At 49.6% G+C, this 21,185-nt stretch overlaps 1 protein-coding gene across 2 annotated transcripts in view; it reads right to left on the bottom strand.

Annotated features, from left to right (window-relative positions):
* LOC126529843 (cell adhesion molecule Dscam1-like) overlaps positions 1-21,185 on the bottom strand; it is a 1,068,543-nt gene that overhangs the window by 762,087 nt on the left and 285,271 nt on the right. The window lies entirely within an intron of this gene.

Genomic DNA, 21,185 nt, shown 5'->3' with positions numbered 1-21,185 from the left:
TGAAGTGGTCCACGTGGTGCGCCTTAAACCCTTTTACGGACGCTGACGAACTTCGTTATTTTTGTTGTTTTCTTTGCTACGAGTGCTTTGGTGTATTACTTTCGTTTGTTTGCAGCATCGGGTCGATGCTTTTTTTTTTTTTAAGAGGGGGGTATTGACACGTGTACTTATCTTTATCGGGCGACCACGCTTCGCCGCCTAGCAAATGCTATCACACAGCGCGGGACGCGCCTGCATGTATCCGAAGTTTCTGGAAAGTTATCGATGCTTCTATCCGCGGTCTGTTGTCGCCGAACCTTGTGTTATCTGATTTCATCGCCTGACGCGAATGGTGTAGAACTATGTGGAAGGCACGCGGGTCCCAACGATAAGTCTGGAACATTCGATGACTGCTCTATAAAAGCCGACGCGCTTGACCCGCTGATCAGATTTACGACGATCGCCGACTGTGTTCGCCGCTCTCGTTGTGCTTTAAGTGTAGCCTGTTTTGTGGGCACAGGTTCGCCCAATAAAAGCTAGTTTTTGCCTTTCACAGTTTTGCTACTGTGTCCTTTGACGTCACGACCACGTGACAGTATTTACGAGGTACCGATGCGTTACAATTGCTTGGCGATAAATTGTATAACTGACAATTTTTTGGGGGTTCGCGCTCTGGAGTCTACCGCGGTGCGCTGTATTCTTTGATGTTACTTTATGGCACAACCATTGCCACATACCGGCTGTGCCATCGGTTGTGGCTCCGGCTGTGGCATCGGCTGTGGCGCTGGCTGTGGCTTCAACTAAAGCTTCAGATATGGCTTCAGCTGTGCCATTGGGTGTTGCTCCGGCGATTGCTTCGGTTGTGGCTTCAATTGTTGCAGTAGCTGTAGCAAGGTCCATCTATACAGGGCGCGTAGCTTGGAACAAAAAGCGTGCGAAAAGCTATCGCCAGAGATATCGGTTAGTGGCACACGATTAAAGTGCGACTTGGTGAGGGGGGGACAAACACTGAAACTAGAAAGCATATGTGAAAAAAAGTGTTGAAATATTTTTAATCAGAATACTGTCATACAAATAAATATTCCGATTCAAATATTTTTGCTGTACTAAAACAACACAAGTACATTTTTTTCTATTTCACAATTTATTAGTTCGTTCTTGGTGAGCCTTATCAACCAGTTATTCTGGCGCAAAACTCGGCAACACTGTGCAAACCAGCTATTATGTCGTGCGAAATGGCGTTGCTCTTTCGAACGCGGTGGTTTGATCCGAATTTCTTTATTGCGTGTTTGTTCAAAGTGTAGCGTGCACTTCAAAATTTGCGTCACCTAACGCACGGAATTGATTGGCGAAAGATGTGAGTGTAGCTTTTTGTTGTCGTGCAAGCTGACGCTGCGGCATCCGACGCGGTGTGTCTCGTCGTGATGATGAATTCGCAACGCTCTGCAAAGAAACGTCGCGCTATGTTCGTTCGCTCTCCGTAACAAAGGCTTTGAATGTCCGACGGGCAGAAAAATTAGTAAGTCGAATATTTCGTAAATGATAATGCGCGGCAAGGTTATCTGATAACCTTTGGATATGAATACATGGTGTCGCATGAAATTGCGAATGATTCTATGAAAAGGTTTCGCAGAAAAGAATCGAGCATTTCCCTTTTTCATAAAATCTACTACCACAACGCATCTCTTCGCCCTCTTTGGATCCAACTTGCGCCTTATTATTCGGCTCGTCGTGACCACTTACAAAAACTCAATGTACCCCGTCATAACACCGTCGCGTGCTCACAATCATTCCTTCCTAGGACTTCAGTCGACTGGAATAATCTACCTAAATCATTAGTAAGCATCAGTGACCCCACTCGTTTTAAGAATGCACTAATCAACATAAGATAACGTATGGTGGCAAATGGCATAATTATATACTTCTTCGTGAACATTGTCTGCTTGCTAAGGTGTACTCTTTCTGTATTTTCATGTTATGTAAGTCTCTGTTATTATGAATTCATTAATAGTTTTTTTCATATTGCTTTTGTTGCTTGGAAATTCCTTGAACTATTCCTGTATTTTTTACTCTTGAAATGTATTCTCGCCCTTCCCCTCTGCAATGTACAATTATGTACCTTGAGGGCATCACAAATAAACAAATACATAAATAAATATGTTGCTACACATTACGACTGTGTGCTGGCCATAGTACTTTTAATTCATTGAAACATGTTTTGTTTGGTCATTTATGTTGGTTGCAATATTATAGATGAATGAAGTTTCTTTTGAAACCTCTGCGGCACTGCGGGGCAGAGCGGGCACTTGCACCTTTCCATCCTATTAGCTCATCTGCCTAAGGTACCTACTGGAGCAATTGTCGTCAATAACAGCTTAATTATGTTCACATTAAAACATATACCACTCCTATAGTTTAATGCCACACTGGCGCTTCGGCTGACCCGAGTCCCATGCTCGCATCAGTCTCAAACGAAAAATAAATGCTGGCGTAGCGGTCGAAATGCCGGACGCTAAATAAATTCACAGATTTGAGCCAAGGAGCATAAGATCTTGACGTCACTGCCATTTGCAGTTTTGCATTTGTGACGTTACTTCTTATTTTCCTATTTTTTGTTTGCTGTTAGTTGTCCCCCCGATACGTAGATGGTAATGGCTGCAACGTGCCGCCATTTTCTTGACATGTGGGCTTCTGTGGAAGCTTCGCTACCAGTTTACATATGCCTTGGCTGTAGCTTTGGTAGCGCGGGCCAAGCTTCGGTACTGGCGTTGTCCGGCACGACCTTGTGCTAGTTGCTAGCTAACAAGCAAAGTGATTTGCAACGTCTGGTTAATATCTGTGGGCAGGAAGGCAGCAATTTAGGTTTGAAATTTAGTGTTAGAAAATCAGGTGTTATGGTATTCAATGAAAACAGTGAACAGACAGTGGAGATACAGGGGCAGCAAATACATCGGGTGACAGAATATAAATATCTTGGTATATGGAAAAAGGAAGGCAATAGATATATGGGAACACAGGAAAAAACAATAACAGTGAAGGGGAAAAGAAATGCAGCCATAATGAAGCACAGAGCGCTATGGGGATACAATAGGTACGAGGTCCTCCGTGGTATGGAAAGGTGTAATGGTTCCAGGACTTAGTTTTGGAAATGCGGTTGTTTGCTTTAAATCAGGGGTACACTCAGGACTCAACGGAAACCAAAGGTCAGTGGGTCGCCTCGCATTGGGCGCTCACGGGAAGACTACAAATGAAGCTGTTCAAGGCGATATGGACTGGACTAGTTTTGAAGTGAGGGAAGTTCGCAGTAAAATTGAATATGAAGAACGGCTGAGGAATATGGAAGAAAGTGAATGGGCTGGGAGAGTGTTCAGGTATCTGCACAGCAAAAAGAGTGATTCACAGTGGAGGAAAAGAACTAGGAAGCTTACCAGCAAGTATGCGGCCTGCAGGGTGGCCAACACAGCAACAAAGAAGGTCAAGCGGGAAGTCAGAGAGGCTGAAATAATATCATGGGTGGCGGCCATGGAATAGAAACCTGCCATCAGTAACTGCTTAAGTGGAAAAAACGAAATCAGGAAAGAAAAAATTACTGATAACTCAAAGGGAAGCTCATTAGTTTTCGAAGCGAGATCGGGATGCCTTATAACACGCACTTATAAAGCGAGATATAAGACGGAAGAAGCATGTGCTTGCTGCGGTAAAGCTACGGAGACTATGGAGCCTGTTTTATTGGAATGTGAAGACGTCTAGCCAGTGGTCGATTTAGGCGCCAGTGGCCTCCTTGAAGCACTTGGGTTAAGCGAGAGCAGTGGAAAAGCAAACATGTCCGCAATAGGCATTATTAAGAGGCGATTGGAGTATTGGTGGAAGAAAAGTAGGGAAACGACAAAAAACGGAGACGTACAAAAGCAGAGTCGGAAATAGGGGATCAGAAAATTTGGGTGGGGTAGTTCATAGTGTTTTTTCCCTCTTTTTATTGTTCAACCTAGGGAGGACATTAGACAGTATAATAGCAAGAACTTGGTGGCGCAGCCCACAGCCCCGTTCCAAAGGGGACGCTCATAACATCCATCCTACATCCATCCATCCAGTTAGATTCGACTTCGCCAGGCCTAGGGAGCAGAGGAGGAGGAGTTGTAAGATGTGACGCGCTTGTCACGTAAGCAATGCGTTCTTTAAAGTACGACAGTGTCGGGAGTGTCGCTCTCTAAGGGCCACAACAGCTTCCCGACGAGAAGAATCGTCTCTCGCCATCTGCTTCAACACCTCCCTTTCCTTCTTCATTTTAGGGCAGTCCTTTGGTCCCAATGCCCAAAGCCCAATGAAACTGGGGCATTTTGAACCAGGCTACACGGGAGTCTGCAACGGGGGGCTCTGCGCAGCGCGAGCAAATTCTCGTGTTCTCGCGCACAACGCTCACTTGTCCCAGCCTCATGCAATTGCGGCATTGGAGTGGCCTTCCGATAAATGGTTGCACGGGGCATGTAAAGTGGTCCACCGTGACTTGTGGGGGAAGGTATTCGCCCAAGAAAATTACCTTCAAACAGCTGGATGCGCTGAGTCGGGGCACATGAGTATGGAGAAACCATCAACGGTTGCCTTTACTAAAATAGGCAAGTCAGCGCTGGGCATTGTGACGTTGTAGATCACACCAGCAGTGGTGTCGCTGTCCAGAAGAATATGCGAGCGGACTTTTATTCCGCCAAGTCCCATAAGTTTGCTCAAACTGCTCAGCGCAGTCTTACGTACGACGTCAATAGCCACTGACGAACCTACACAGATGCCTTCTTTCAGGATAAAGTGGGGATATTGAAATTGAAATATAGTCTATGATAAATGCAGTCAGCTACTCAAGAAACACGTCATCGTTGACATCACAATTATTCTGAAATTTGACCACACTTGTTTCATCAATAATTTCTGGAATGGCAAGGGACAATTCGTCGTGGGGCACACAATAGCGTCACGTGGTGGTGACGTTGAAGAACACAGTAGCAATACTGTGAAATACAAAACTAGCTTTTATTGGGCGAACCTGCGCCCACAAAAACAGGATACACTTATAGCACGACGATAGCGGCGAACACGGTCGGCGATCGTCGAAAACCTGATCAGCGGGTCAAGCGCGTCGGCTTTTATACATCAGTCGTCGAATGTTCCAGAGTAATCGCTGGGACCTGCGTGCCTTCCACAAAGTTCTACATTATTCGCGTCGCGCACGCATGCGATCACATAACACAAGGTTCGGTCACAGACAGCGGATGGAAGCATCGATAACATTCCAGAAACTTCCGGTACATGCAGCCGCGTGCTGCGCCGCGCGATAACATTTGTTAGGCGGTGAAACGTGTCGCCCGATAAAGAGAAACAAGTACACGTGGCAATACCCCCTTCTTAAAAAGCATCGACCCGATGCTGCAAACGAAAGTATTAAAAAAAAAAACACCCGTAGCAAAGAGAACAACAAAGTAAGGAAGTTCGTCAGCGTCCGTAAAAGGGTTTAAGACGCACCCCGTGGACCACTTCAGATCGTGCGCGGCGCCGCTGTCAATGCGAAATGCCGTCTCGCACGGCCTCATAGCCCAGCGCGCCAATACGTCGGATGACCATGAAGGGTCCGAAATAGCGCCGCGATAGTTTCTCACTCAGTCCTTGTCGGCGTATCGGGGTCCATACCCAAACACGGTCGGCGGGCTGGTACTCGACGAAGCGTCGTCGGAGGTTGTAGTGTTGGCTGCCGGTACGCTGCTGGTTCTTGATCCGTAGGCGGGCGAGCTGTCGAGCTTCTTCGGCGTGCTGGAGATAGGTAGCGACGTCAAGATTCTCCTCGTCAGTTACGTGCGGCAGCATGGCGGCGAGCGTCGTCATCGGGTTCCTGCCGTAAACCAGCTTAAACAGCGTGATCTATGTTGTTTCTTGCACCGCCGTGTTGTAAGCAAAGGTTACGTACGGCAGGACCGCGTCTCACGTCTTGTGCTCGACGTCGACGTACATTGCTAGCATGTCGGCGAGGGTTTTGTTCAGGCGCTCCGTGAGACCATTTTTCTGCGGGTGGTAGGCAGTTGTCCTCTTGTGGCTTGTCTGGCTGTATTTCAGAATGGCTTGGGTGAGCTCTGAGGTAAAGGCCGTTCCTCTGTCAGTGATGAGGACTTCTGGGGCACCATGTCGCAGGAGGATGTTCTCGACAAAAAATTTCGCCACTTCGGCTGCGCTGCCTTTTGGTAGAGCTTTTGTTTTAGCGAAACAAAACGTCGGAAACGGTCCCAATAAATCCATCCCGATCTGGTGAAATGGTCGGTAAGGGGGTTCGATCGGCTGTAGTAAGCCTGCAGGCCTTGTCGGTGGTGTCTTGCGTCGCTGACAGTCTCGGCATGTCTTGACGTAATGGGCGACGTCGGCGGTCAGACGCGACTAGTAATACCTTTCCTGTATCGTAGACAGTGTCCGGGAGAATACGAGGTGCCCAGGGGTTGGATCGTCATGTAGGACGAGGTGTACTTCTGGACGCAGCGCTGACGGAACAGCAAGAAGGTAGCTGGCGCGGACTGGCGAGAAGTTCTTCACGAGCAGGTTGTTTTGTAGCGTGAACGAAGCCAATCCGCGCTTAAATGCTCTTGATACAACGTCGGTGTTCCCTTCCAAATACTCGACGAGGCCTTTTAGCTCCGGGTCTGCTTGTTGCTGTTTAGTGAAGTCTTCCGCGCTTATTATTCGAAGGAAGGCGTCAACGTCCTCGTCGTCTTGCGGCTGGGGATCGATGGGGGCGCGTGATAGGCAGTCGCCGTCAGAGTATTTTCGTCCGAACTTGTAGATTACCGTGACGTCATATGGCCTGCCATATAGGTAAGGGCGGAATTTTTCTCCAACCCAAATGATGGCGAGGCATTCCTTTTCAGTCGTAGAATAATTGCCTTCCGCTTTTGACAGCGACCGGCTAGCATATGCCCCCGGCTGCCCTTCAAGTCCGTCTTTCCTCTGGAATAGGACGGCACCGAGGCTGAGGCTAGTGGCGTCAGTGTGGATTTCGGTATCGGCGTCCTCGTCGAAGTGTGCAAGCACCGGCGGCGACTGCATGCGTCGTTGTAGTTCTTGAAATACGTCGGCCTGCGGCGTTTCCTACTTGAACTCGACGTCACATCTGGTTAGATGTGTTAGCGGCTCAGCTATGCGGGAGAAGTCCTTGACAAAGCGCCTGTAGTAGGCGCACATGCCAACGAATCTACGCGCTGCCTTCTTGTCAGTGGGCTGCGGGAACTTTGCGATGGCAGCTGTCTTCTGCGGGTCGGGGTGCACTCCAGATTTGCCGATGACGTAGCCTATAAACAGAAGCTCATCGTAAGCGAAGCGGCACTTTTCCGGCTTCAGTTCAACACGACGCAGCATTGATCCGACGCCAAGACATATCTGCAACGCCAGACAAAGAACCACCGACCTCGACGTGCTTCTCGACGGCCACTCAGTTACCGCCTTAGTGGGCACAAAGGGCCGATCACTCCGCAATGAGTGGACACATCGCCGCCCAGTTGAAGAAAGTTAAAACTGCATGCGAAGGCCCTCAAATTCGGACCGCTGGAGGACACCTCATCACGCCGACTGGAATCTGCACGGCAAGAATTACCGTTCATGACCTGACTTACTCAGCACCTCCACCAGATGTTACGTGGTGGTGACGTTGAAGAACACAGTAGCAATACTGTGAAATACAAAATAAGCTTTTATTGGGCGAACCTGTGCCCACAAAAACAGGATGCACTTATAGCACAACGATAGCGGCGAACACGGTCGGCCATCGTCGAAAATCTGATCAGTGGGTCAAGCGCGTCGGCTTTTATACATCAGTCGTCGAATGTTCCAGAGTAATCGCTGGGACCTGCGTGCCTTCCACAAAGTTCTACATTATTCGCGTCGCGCACACATGCAATCAGATTACACAAGGCTCGGTCACAGACAGCGGATGGAAGCATCGATAACGTTCCAGAAACTTCCGATACATGCCGGCGCGACTTGCGCTTTGCGATAACATTTGTTAGGCGGTGAAACATGTCGCCCGATAAAGACAAACAAGTACACGTGTCAATAGTATAGGCCTTCAATGTCGATTGATACAGCACTAGGTGCCCCCGGCTGCCCTTCTTGTAGAACTGCAGCCAAGTTCATCGAGCTGCGAGTTCCGAACGGGTCATGTGTGTCGAAGAAGTTTAGTTTGCACTGTAGGGACTACCCCATTACCTTCTGCCTTAACCTATCTCCGGTTACTATCACTCTCAACTTGCAGCTCACTTCACGTGTGTGCGGCAATAAATACATTCAATTCTATTGCTTCATTTTCTTCACTACTTTTGCAAGATTCACCAAGTTCAACTCGTTCAAATTTTTAAGGGCAGGTGTTTCTGCCTTTTTAGTTAAAATGCATGAAGATTCGATGTGTTTTTCCCTCGATTCCGGGGCTTTGTTTCTAAATGTCTCATTGGGGAGCACGACGAAACCCCCTTCTTTAAGCAACGTCTGGTGGCGACCTCGGAAATAAGCAACGACCTTTCCCCAATCCACTTTCTCGCCACTTTGGTGACGCTCTTGACCGTCAGTCAGGCAGTCAACACCTTTTCAGGTCCCTTTCCTGCTAAGACACCCTGTCGCACATTGACCAACAACCCATGCTTCTGCAAAGTTAGCTCGCCGCTGTATTTTGTGCCGTTTCGCAAGAGTCACTATATGTCCGGGGGGCAGATGCTCCTTCTAAGTAGGTGATAGATATGCCTGATGATTTCATCTTGCTTCTTGCGGGAATTTGCCTTCTGACTTCATACAATACGATTCAGTTAGATGTGCAATGTGTCATCGTTTTTCTTGAAACCTGTTCATGAAGCCGTCGACTATAGTACAATTTCGATACCGCCACTTTTCCAGAAACAAGGGATCTGTATAGATTCCTCCGTGGCCCATGTATTGTGCAAGATTTTTTCCTGTTTAAATTTGACAAATGACTAATGAAGGTCACAGCTAACGATGATAGAGTGCTTTGCGCGTTCCATAGGTAGAGAATTTTTTTATCATTTTAAGGTTGGTGCCCTCTGGCTGTTTGGAAGCTGTGGCGGAAGACAGTTTAACTTATTTCAGGGGGCGTTCTGACACTTGGAATTTTACTTTCGAACTTCCTAGCGAAAGAAAAGCATTAGATCCTTGAATATAACACTAACTTTTTGAGATGATAGCCACGTTTGCTGAATTTACTCACCTAGAAATGAGAAGGCTTTGCTTCCGTTTGAATCAAGTGGAAGGATTGTGCCCTGTAAGTTGGTAAAAAGAAATATAGCCACTTTATGCTTCCAGTGCGCGCTACAGAAAAGCTGTTGTCGCGTCTTCCAAAAAGCCTTCGTCATCCCACTCTAGTGGTTGCCCCATCATCATCGTCACGCAGTCGTCGTTATACCATTGTCAGGTCGTGGAGACGCGCTGTCGCTTTGCCATGGTCATTCATTGAATACCATCGTCCCATTGTCGTCATTCAGTCCTCTTCACACCGCCTCCTTCAATCATCCGTGTCCTTCCATTTTGATCGTTTTATCGTAATTGTGCTTTCGCCATTCAATCGTGATTATGCCGCCAGTTTTATGCCATCATCATCACAAAATCATAATCGTACAGCGGTTGTCATACTGTCATCGCCATGTCTTCGTCGTCGTACCATCGTTGTCATACATTCATCGTCATTTAATTGCACCTGATGTCGTCGTCGACGTGCTGTCGTAGTTATATCACCGTCACAATTTAATAATGTACATCTCAATATTGTCATCCCGTTGCTGTCACAGCCCCTTTCTCGTTCCATTGACTTCATTCCTTCTTCGTAATTCTATAGCCGTCAGTGCGCTGGCGTCATAGAGTTGTCGTCATGCTGCCATGCTCCTTGGCGACCTTAGCAATTAAATGCCATGGATACATAGGAGGGTACCAAATTATGTCGCCTGTAGCCAAAGCAACAGAAGTATCCGAATAACAACTACCGATGGTATATAAACTTGACTTCAAAACTACGATGTTTTGCCACATTGCTCGAATGCTAACTGCATTACCACCGACAGTCAGCGTGGGATGAGTTATGCCGTAATTCTTAAACTTGTTTCCCTGTTTGTGCGTAAAGCAACGATTACGAATAGTAAGTCTGCCGACTTCACCACAGATTTTAGCGCGCGTAAAGGACCTCGTGTCACAGAAAATATGGTATCGGTGTTGCAGCCGGCGTTGACATCCTGTAAGCGAAAGTTGCCGTATATACTTAGCTATATGTATATTTCACGCCCTGCTACATTACATGCCGTCTATGCAGGTTATTTTCTATAACATTCTATCACTAATGTGGCTCATACATTGTCTTACATTCTTCACAAAGTTATTGCTCGCAATTTCGAGGATATGAGCCCACAAACATATTATGTCTTGAAAACGACATCGCATGCCTTTTTTGTTAAATGTTCTCAGACTGAAATATTAAACGTGCGACGCAATTGGATCCGGGATCGGATCCCATTGCGTGATCGGCACACGCACGAGGCCGTGTTTCTACCAGAAAGCTCGGCTTCGTGTATAGCGTTTGCCGCAAGCGTTTCCCCGTAAACATTACGGTTACATAAGCTGTAGTTGCAGCGAAGCATGGGAAGCGGTCAGGGATCTTTGCATGCTGTCATGTTCAATTCTTAAAAGTGAGGCTAAAGCATCCTCCTAACTTTTTCATTGTGACAAAATCTCTTTGTACCTCTAACCTTTGCTTCCAACGAAAAAGTACGTAGACAAAGAAAGCGATTCAATTCAGTAGACATTTAACTTTTTCTTCATAACAAGCAGGAAGCACCCACATGAAATGTAGTGCATAGATCAGCTTTACGGAGGCGGCAGATCATCTCTTTGGCATCAATGGACCACTTATTATCAAACATTTTTAAAACGCGCATCTAATAGACGCCAAAATGCGAGAAACATTACCTGGCATGTACTCATATACTTTTGCATAGACATTTATACAGAAATACCTGCATTTTATTGTAAAATGCCTAAATTCAAGCCTCCGGCCTTTTTCGTTCGTTCCCGACGGTTTATTTCATTCTTTATCCGATGTTCTTTTCACGTAGTGCTTTGAAGCATTTGTAGTCTTTGGTGTCAGGCTTTATACTGGTCATTCTTTTTAAGAGCAGGTCCAGTATCTTTTATTCCTACTTCCAATCCACTTTATGCCAATTTTTATAAATTTCCGGTCTAACTTATTAGGCACGTTTTTCTCACTATCATGCTGAGTAGGCGTGCATTGCTTAGCCATCGCGAAACGTATCGGAAAGTGGAAGCTCCCGCAAGTATTAGGAAACTCATCGTTTTTATTGAAATGAAAAATAAAAGAAATACATATTCACGCTATAACGGTCACGGCTACTCTTTTCACTATAAACTAAAAATAATATTTTAAAAATGTTGTAAGACGAAGCAAGGTCATAGGGTCAAAAGATTGGGAGAAACAGAGAGAGAGAATAAACATGTTTATTACATAAGTGAGGCTTTGAAGAGGTGTCCTCATTCCAGAACGCCTTGAGTTTGGGCCGCGTCCTGGGCTCTCGCAATCAGCCGTTGCTGATCCTCGAGGTCGGAGCTGGCCAAGGCTCTCGCCCCAAGCGCGTTGGTTGGATAAGGGTTAGGAGGATGTTGCGCACAACACTATACACATACCAAGATAATCCGCCGTGGTGGCTTAGCGGCTAAGGCGTGGCGCTGCTAAGCTCAAGATCGCAGGATCGAGTCCCGACCGCGGCGGCGGTATTTCGATCGGGCCAAAATGTAAAAACACGCAAGTACCGTGCATTGGATGCGCGTCAAAGAATCATCGTGAAGAGAGAGAGATAAAGAGGAATGGCAGGGAAGTTAACCAGATATCAGTCTCCGGTTTTCTACCCTTCACTGGGGTGGGAGATAAGGGTTAGAAGGAGGACAGAGAGGAAAACGTTAAAGAAAGACACGCACACACGGAGTCACACACACACACATGAGGTGTTCCAGTTAAAGACGTTCACAAAGGCCGGTAGACCGCAAAGAGCGCAATAGTGCTTGCACGGCCTTCTTCTGTGACGGTAGGTCCTTTCGATGGTGTAGCATTTTTTTTACCGATAGCGGCTGGTCCTCCAGTTGGTAAAGTTCGTGGCGAAGGCATGCCCTCTGTGGACTGTACTGCGGGCAGCCGCACAAAATATGGCCAATTGATTCTTCTTCATGGCCGCAGTGGTCACAGGTTGCGGTGTTGGTCATCCCTATGCGGAATGCATAGGCTTTAGTAAAGGCAACGCCAAACCAAAGTCGATATAAAAACGTGGCGTCTTTACGGCGAAGCTGTGATGGCGCTCGAAGACTTAATGTTGAATCAAGTGAGTAGTCGCGTATTTCTGAAATGTGGCTCATTCCATTGCGACGTGGCGCACTGCCGAGCAAGCAGGCGGAGCTTCCGTGCTGCGTCAGTTCTAGAAAGTGGAATTGGGACGTGGTGCTCCTCAGCATGGGGTGAGCGGGCAGCTTGATCCGCCCGTTCATTGCCGATAATCTCGCAGTGACTTGGAAGCCACTGGAAGGTTATTTCATGGCCTTCATCACTTATATGGTGTAACGCCTCTGTAATGTGAAATATTAGTTGTTCGTGCGGTCCGAGTCGTGAAGGTGACAGTAGAGACTGTAGTGCCGCCTTCGAATCGCAGAATAGCGTCCACTTGTGTGACGGTTCATCATCAATGAGATGAATGGCAGTAAAGAGCGCTGCGAGCTCTGCTACCGTCAATGTTGTCGCGTGGGTCGTCTTAAATTTGATTGTTGTGGCTTTCGCTGGTATGACGATTGCCGCCGCGGAGCTGTTTGGAAGGACGGATCCATCAGTGTAAATATTGACACGTGTACTTATCTTTATCGGGCGACCACGTTTCGCCGCCTAACAAATCTTATCGCACAGCGCGGGACGCGCTTGCATGTATCCGAAGTTTCTGGAAAGTTATCGGTGCTTCTATCCGCAGTCTGTTGTCGCCCAACCTTGTGTTATCTGATTTATTCGCCTAACGCGAATGCTGTAGAACTTTGTGGAAGGCACGCGGGTCCTAACGATTAGTCTGGAACATTCGATGATTCTGTATAAAAGCCGACGCGCTTGACCCGCTGATCAGATTTTCGACGATCGCCGACTGTGTTCGCCGCTTTCGTTGTGCTATAAGTGTAGCCTGTTTTGTGGGCACAGGTTCGCCCAATAAAATCTAGTTTTGTCTTTCACAGTATCGCCACTGTGTTCTTAACGTCACCACCACGTGACATCTGGTGGAGGTGCTTTTCGTTCATGTACCGGACGCCCCCGACAAGCCGTGATCCAAGCCCGGACCGCAAAGAGAACACCAACGTAGTCCCGGAGCATCGAGGAAGCCGCCGTCTTCAACAGCTGCCTCCGGAGCACGGACTTCTACCTGAGAAGACCAAGAAGATTGTGGACAAGGCAACCCCAATGGCAGCCCCAGCATCCCCCATCGTGCTGCAGCAGCCCAGGGAACCTCCGACGTTCCGCGGATCAACATTTGAGGACCCGGAAACCTGGCTCGAGACGTATGAGAGGGTGGCTAGGTTTAACAGTTGGGACAGCGACGACAAGCTGCGGCATGTCTATTTCGCACTGGAAGACGCCGCCAGGACCTGGTTCGAGAATCGAGAAGCCACCTTAACGACGTGGGACCTGTTCCGAAGCGGCTTCTTGCAAACGTTTACAAGCGTCGTGCGAAAAGAGCGAGCCCAAGCACTACTAGAAACCAGAGTGCAGCTGCCAAACGAGACGATCGCGATCTTCACGGAAGAGATGGCCCGTCTTTTCCGGCACGCCGACCCGGAAATGTCAGAAGAGAAAAAAGTCCGCTTCCTGATGCGGGGCGTCAAGCAAGAACTTTTCGCAGGACTTATTCGTAACCCGCCGAAGACCGTAGCTGAGTTTTCGGCAGAGGCATCGACGATCGAGAAAACTCTGGAGATGCGCACCCGGCAATATAACCGCCAGGGGCTCACGCCGCAGTACGCCATCCAAGGACTGGATTCCGGCGACCTTCAGGAGACCATCAGGGCCATTGTGCGCGAAGAACTGCGCAAGGTCCTGCCTTCGTCGCAGCCCCAAGTGGCTTCGATCGCCGACATCGTCAAAGAAGAGGTGCACCGATCACTTGGAGTTCCCGAGCTGCAACCACAATTACCGCAGCCCCAGCCAGAAGCGATGACTTACGCCGCCGTCGCCCGCCGTCAGGGTCCCCCTCCACGACCGCGCCAGGGCCCTGTAACGCCGCAATTCCGTCGACCACCACCGCCGCCGCCAGCACGCCCACCCGTCGGCCAGCGCAGCTACCCGAGGAAGACAGACGTTTGGCGCGCTCCTGACCACCGCCCGCTCTGCTACCACTGCGGAGAAGCGGGTCACGTCTACCGACAATGCCCATACCGGGAGATGGGACTGCGAGGTTTCGCCGTGAACGCTCCGCGCCCGCAGCAAGGTGAACGCCCTCGGGATATCGCCGACTACCTCGCCGCTACTCAGTGGAGCTCTCGACGACCGTCGCGGTCACCATCACCAGGCCGCTACCTGTCGCCGCAGCGTCGACCATACACTGGCCCAGCCCGGGGCCGGTCAGCGAGCCCATATCCGGAAAACTAAAAGCAGCAACCGATGGAGGTGCGGTTGCTGTTCGTCGAACTGACGAAGATCCTCCGCCGCCGACGAAGACGCCGAAGAAACCATCTCGACGACATAATAACGACACACCGCCGTCCCGAGGAAGTCAGGAAGCCAAGACTACACCGACGAAAGACGACTTCACGACGCGACGTAACAGCTTCAGTTCAACACGACGCAGCCGTGATCCGACGCCAAGACCCAACTGCAACGCAAGACAAAGAACCACCGACCTCGACGTGCTTCTAGACGGCCACGCAGTCACCGCCTTAGTCGACACAGGCGCCGATTACTCAGTCATGAGTGGACACATCGCCGTCCAGTTGAAGAAAGTTAAGACTGCATGGGAAGGCCCTCAAATTCGGACCGCTGGAGGACACCTGATTACGCCGACAGGAATGTGCACGGCAAGAATTACCATTCACGACCGGACTTACCCTGTCACCTTCGTTATCCTCCAACAGTGTTCACGAGACGTCATTCTTGGCATGGACTTCCTTAACCAACACGGCGCAGTCATCGACCTGAAGTCGAAGTCAATAACGCTGTCGGAAGATCATGCGATACCGCCGGAGAGCCCTCGTAGTCACCACGCCTTGAGTGTGCTCGAACATCAAGTGAGCATCCCGCCTCGCTCCAGCATTGTTATTTCGGTCGGCACCGAAACACCCGCTGTCGTAGAAGGCGTCATCGAAGGTGACCAACGTCTACTGCTAGACCGTGAAATTTGCGTCGCAAGAGGGATCGCTCGACTGCACGGAGGAAACACGAAAGTGTTGCTGACAAACTTCAGCCAGGAGTTCAAGCACATCAACAAGGGCACGACGATCGCATACATCGAGGAAATTCAGGAAACCAGCGATGCCTTTGTCCTCTCGGATTCTGTTGCATCTACCCCGACGACCGTAGTTCCCGAGCCAGACTTCGACATAAATCCAAGTCTCCCCGTGATTAAGCAGCAACAGCTCAGAAGTCTGCTTCGACGATACAAAGACTGCTTTTCGACGTCATCGAGGATTCGACAAACACCAGTCGCAAAGCATCGCATAATAACCGAAGAGTGCGCTCGACCACTACGCCAGAGCCCTTACCGAGTTTCGACGCGAGAACGTGAAGCTATTAGGCAACAAGTCGACGAAATGCTGCGCGACGACATCATCCAGCCGTCAAAAAGCCCGTGGGCCTCTCCTGTAGTCCTGGTAAAGAAAAAGGACGGAACCCTACGCTTCTGCGTCGATTATCGTCGACTGAACAAGATCACGAAGAAGGATGTGTACCCCCTTCCACGGATAGACGACGCATTGGATCGGCTCTGCAACGCTAAATACTTCTCGTCGATGGACCTCAAGTCTGGCTACTGGCAAATAGAAGTCGACGAGAGAGATCGCGAAAAGACTGCCTTCATCACGCCAGACGGCCTCTACGAGTTCAAGGTCATGCCATTCGGACTGTGCTCGGCGCCTGCAACGTTTCAGCGCGTCATGGACACGGTGTTAGCCGGACTGAAGTGGCAGACGTGCCTTGTTTACCTGGATGACGTCGTTGTCTTCGCCGGAAATTTCGACGATCACCTTAGGCGGCTTGCGACAGTGTTAGAAGCCATCAAGTCATCAGGGCTCACTCTGAAGCCGGAAAAGTGCCGTTTCGCTTACGATGAACTTTTGTTCCTAGGCCACGTGATCAGCAAATCAGGAGTACGCCCCGACCCACAGAAGACAGCTGCCATCGCAAAGTTCCCGCAGCCAACCCACAAGAAGGCAGTGCGCAGATTCCTTGGCATCTGTGCCTACTATAGGCGCTTTGTCAAGAACTTTTCACGCATCGCTGAGCCGCTGACAAAGCTAACTAAATGTGACGTCGAGTTCAAGTGGGAAACGCCGCAGGCCGACGCATTTCAAGAACTCAAACGACGCATGCAGTCGCCGCCCGTACTTGCGCACTTCGACGAGCACGCCGATACCGAAATACACACTGACGCCAGTAGCCTAGGCCTCGGTGCCGTCCTAGTCCAGAGAAAAGATGGACATGAACACGTGATAGCTTACGCTAGCCGGTCGTTGTCAAAAGCGGAAGGCAATTATTCTACAACCGAAAAGGAATGCCTCGCCATCGTTTGGGCTACGGCAAAATTTCGCCCTTACCTCTACGGCAGGCCATTCAAAGTGGTCAGTGACCATCACGCGTTGTGTTGGCTAGCTAACTTAAAGGACCCTTCAGGACGGCTGGCGCGGTGGAGCCTCAGACTACAAGAATACGACATAACTGTAACATACAAGTCCGGAAGAAAACACTCAGATGCCGATTGCCTATCACGCGCCCCCATTGACCCACCGCCGCAAGATGACGAGGATGACGACGCCTTCCTTGGCATAATAAGCGCGGAAGACTTCGCCGAACAACAACGAGGGGACCCGGAGCTAAAAGGCCTCGTCGAGTATTTGGAAGGGCACACCGACGTTGTCCCTAGGGCATTTAATCGTGGATTATCTTCGTTCACGCTTCAAAACAACCTACTCGTGAAGAAGAACTTCTCACCAGTCCGCGCCAGCTACCTTCTTGTTGTACCGTCAGCGCTGCGTCCAGAGATACTGCACGCCCTACACGACGATCCAACCGCTGGGCACCTCGGATTCTCCCGGACGCTGTCGAGAATACAGGAAAGGTATTACTGGCCGCGTCTGACCGCCGACGTCGCCCGTTACGTCAAGACATGCCGAGATTGTCAACGACGCAAGACACCACCGACAAGGCCAGCAGGATTACTACAGCCGATCGAACCTCCTCGCCGACCATTCCAGCAGATTGGGATGGATTTGTTGGGGCCGTTTCCGATGTCAACATCCGGGAATAAGTGGATCGTCGTGGCGACGGACTATCTCACCCGCTTTGCTGAAACTAAAGCTCTACCAAAAGGCAGCGCAGCCGAAGTGGCGAAATTTTTCGTCGAAAACATCCTGCTGCGACATGGTGCCCCAGAAGTCCTCATCACCGACAGAGGAACGGCTTTTACAGCAGAGCTCACCCAAGCCATTCTGCAGTACAGCCAGACAAGCCACAGGAGGACAACTGCCTACCATCCGCAGACGAATGGTCTCACGGAGCGCCTGAACAAGACCCTCGCCGACATGCTAGCAATGTACGTCGACGTCGAACACAAGACGTGGGACGCGGTCCTGCCGTACGTAACCTATGCGTACAACACGGCGGTACAAGAAACAACACAGATCACGCCGTTCAAGCTGGTCTACGGCAGGAACCCGACGACGACGCTCGACGCCATGCTGCCGCACGTCACTGACGAGGAAAATCTTGACGTCGCTAGCTATCTCCAGCGCGCCGAAGAAGCCCGACAGCTCGCCCGCCTGCGGATCAAGAACCAGCAGAGGACCGACAGCCGACACTACAACCTCCGACGACGCTTTGTCGAGTACCAGCCCGGTGACCGTGTTTGGGTTTGGACCCCTATACGCCGACGAGGACTGAGCGAGAAGCTCTTGCGTCGCTATTTCGGACCGTACAAGATCATCCGACGTATTGGCGCACTGGACTATGAGGTCGTGCCAGACGGCATTTCGCTGTCACAGCGGCGCCGCTCACGACCTGAAATTGTCCACGTTGTGCGACTCAAGCCGTACCACCAGCGTTGACGAACTTTGGGACTTCGCGTAACTGCCCTTTGGATTTGAATTCTTTTCGTTGTTTTGTTACTTATGTTTAATAAGTGTCCTTTTGTGTTTCGCTCTCGTACATTTGTAGCATCGGGACGATGCTTTTTAAGAGGGGGGTATTGACACGTGTACTTATCTTTATCGGGCGACCACGTTTCGCCGCCTAACAAATCTTATCGCACAGCGCGGGACGCGCTTGCATGTATCCGAAGTTTCTGGAAAGTTATCGGTGCTTCTATCCGCAGTCTGTTGTCGCCCAACCTTGTGTTATCTGATTTATTCGCCTAACGCGAATGCTGTAGAACTTTGTGGAAGGCACGCGGGTCCTAACGATTAGTCTGGAACATTCGATGATTCTGTATAAAAGCCGACGCGCTTGACCCGCTGATCAGATTTTCGACGATCGCCGACTGTGTTCGCCGCTTTCGTTGTGCTATAAGTGTAGCCTGTTTTGTGGGCACAGGTTCGCCCAATAAAATCTAGTTTTGTCTTTCACAGTATCGCCACTGTGTTCTTAACGTCACCACCACGTGACAATATGCGTAGAGTCACGGTAGTTATAGAACAAATATAGTAGCGTGAGCTGTTTAAGGGCTGGTTAGGAATGGAGGAATCGAAGGTCTCGCAGCCGGAGTTAAACAAGCTGGCAATGATTCATCATATGCGGTTATCGTTTAGCTGAAAGTTGTGTGTGGTCTGTCCGCTGGCAGAGAGGCTAAGTGGTGACGAGGAGTCCTGGCTAGATGCCTTATATGAGTCCTGAGCACTTCAACTGCAATGTGGGTCTTGAAAAGGTGGTCTCTAGCGATTGCTATCGCAGCCACTGTTGGAGCACTCGGAAGCAGGCCTAGACAGATCCGTAGCGCTTGAGCCTGAAGACTTTGCAGTGTGCGTAGATTCGTTTTACCTGTGTTGGTTCTTGCTGGCAAGCTGCATCGCAGAAATTCTAGAAAAAGCACGCTGTACAGTTGTAACATGGCACTTGTCGACATTCCCCAGGTCTTGCCAGCAAAAAACTTGAACAGGTGGCAGATGCCTGTCAACCGTTTTTTCACGTATGATACGTGAGGGCTCCATGACAAGTCCCTGTTGATTATGACACCTAGAAACATGTACGATCGGAGCCGTCGTATTATTTGGCCATTTATCATTACGCTGTAGTTTGCCATGGGTTTGCTCGTAAATGGCACTAGTGCGCATTTCTCGGAGGAAATTTCCAGGCCTTGATTACGGAGGTAGATAGCAGTTTGTGTGGCGGCTCTGAATTCTCGCTCGCAACTGTAGGCGTGTTACTGCAGACGTCCATATGCAGATATCATCCGCGTACGTTGATAGCCTGACTATGGTTGGCACGGGCTCAAGGACAGCAATTACTGTTAGATTAAATAACACAAGGCTAAGCACACCGCCCTGGGGGATGCTGCGGTAGCTATAATGTAGACAAGTATGGCCTTCCTCGGTGCTTACAAAAAAGGATCGCATGGAGAGATAGATCCGTATCCATTGAAACATCCGACCACCCACTCCTACCTCTGCGAGAGCAGAGAGGATGGCTTCATGCGTAACGTTGCCATACGCCCCTTTAACGTCGAGGAATAAAGAAGCGCAGAGACGCTTACGGCATTTCTCATGCTGAATGTAGGTGACCAGGTCGACGACGCTATCGATCGATGATCGACCACGTCGAAAGGTAGCCATGGCATCCGGGTAGGTGTTGTGGTACTCTAAGTACCACTCCAGACGTCCTAGGACCATCCTTTCTATTACTTTGCCCACACAGCTCGCCAAAACGATCGGGCGATACGATGAGAGTTCCAACGGCGACTTGCGAGGCTTCAGCCGTGGAACAAGGCGACTCGTCTTCCAGGTGATTGGTAGCGTGCCATCTCTCCAAGATTCATTGTACAACTCAAGGAGAACACCTCTCACTCGCTCCCCCAGGTGAAAGAGAGCTCCGTAGGAAATTCCGTCAGGTCCTGGCCCTGATGTGCGGCTACACCAAGCAATGCTGCTTAAGTTCGTGGATTGAGAAGGGTAGATCCATGCGGTGATCACGTGTTGGCGGGCAACTACTAGAAGGCGATAGAATGTTGGTAGCTGTGAGTTGGCCGGATAATATGGCGCAGAAATCCTCTGCCACGTCAATCTCCGATCTCTTTTGAGAGAGGGCAAGAGCCTTGAATGAGAATCGCTGTACGGACAGTGTCCGGAGACCGCGCACCGTTCTCCATAGTTGCGATCAAGGCTTGCGTGGATCTAGCGACTCACAGAAGACAGTCCAATGTTGCCATTCGAGCTTGTCTAACCGGCGCTGGATCTTCTTTTGCGTGCGCCTGGCGGTCCATAAATCGTCCATTGTCTTCGTACGTCGGTGTCTTCGCTCAGCACGTCATCGGATTGCTCGAAGTCGTTCTAGTTCCACATCAAATTCCGTCAGTTTTGAAGAGCATATGAGAGTACGCTTAGTGTCTTGCACCGCGCTCTTTACTGCCTCTTCCAGGTCGAAAGATGGATTGGCGTCTCAGTGTTCTTCCATGATAGACTGAAATTTAGACCAGTCCACTCTTTGGATCGTATCCCGTATTTTGGAAGAGGACAATCCTCTGATCTTGATGTACGTGGGGATATGGTCGCTTCCGTGCGTCTCTATGTCCGCAAACCACCCTGCACGTCTGACAAAGCTTAGTGAGACGAAAGCCAAGTCAATCATCATGAAACTTTGCGCTAGGCAAACAGAGACAAAGAAAGATACACAACGATCAGAGCTTGTGAATGAATCAATTCCAACTAGGCCGGCTCACAGTGACACGCCAAGAAGCCCCAGG

Source organism: Dermacentor andersoni, chromosome 5, assembly GCF_023375885.2.
Source record: "Dermacentor andersoni chromosome 5, qqDerAnde1_hic_scaffold, whole genome shotgun sequence".
In the NCBI taxonomy this organism is placed as follows: domain Eukaryota; kingdom Metazoa; phylum Arthropoda; class Arachnida; order Ixodida; family Ixodidae; genus Dermacentor; species Dermacentor andersoni.
Note: the sequence above shows the minus strand (reverse complement) of the source record. Positions and strands in the feature narration are given on the sequence as shown.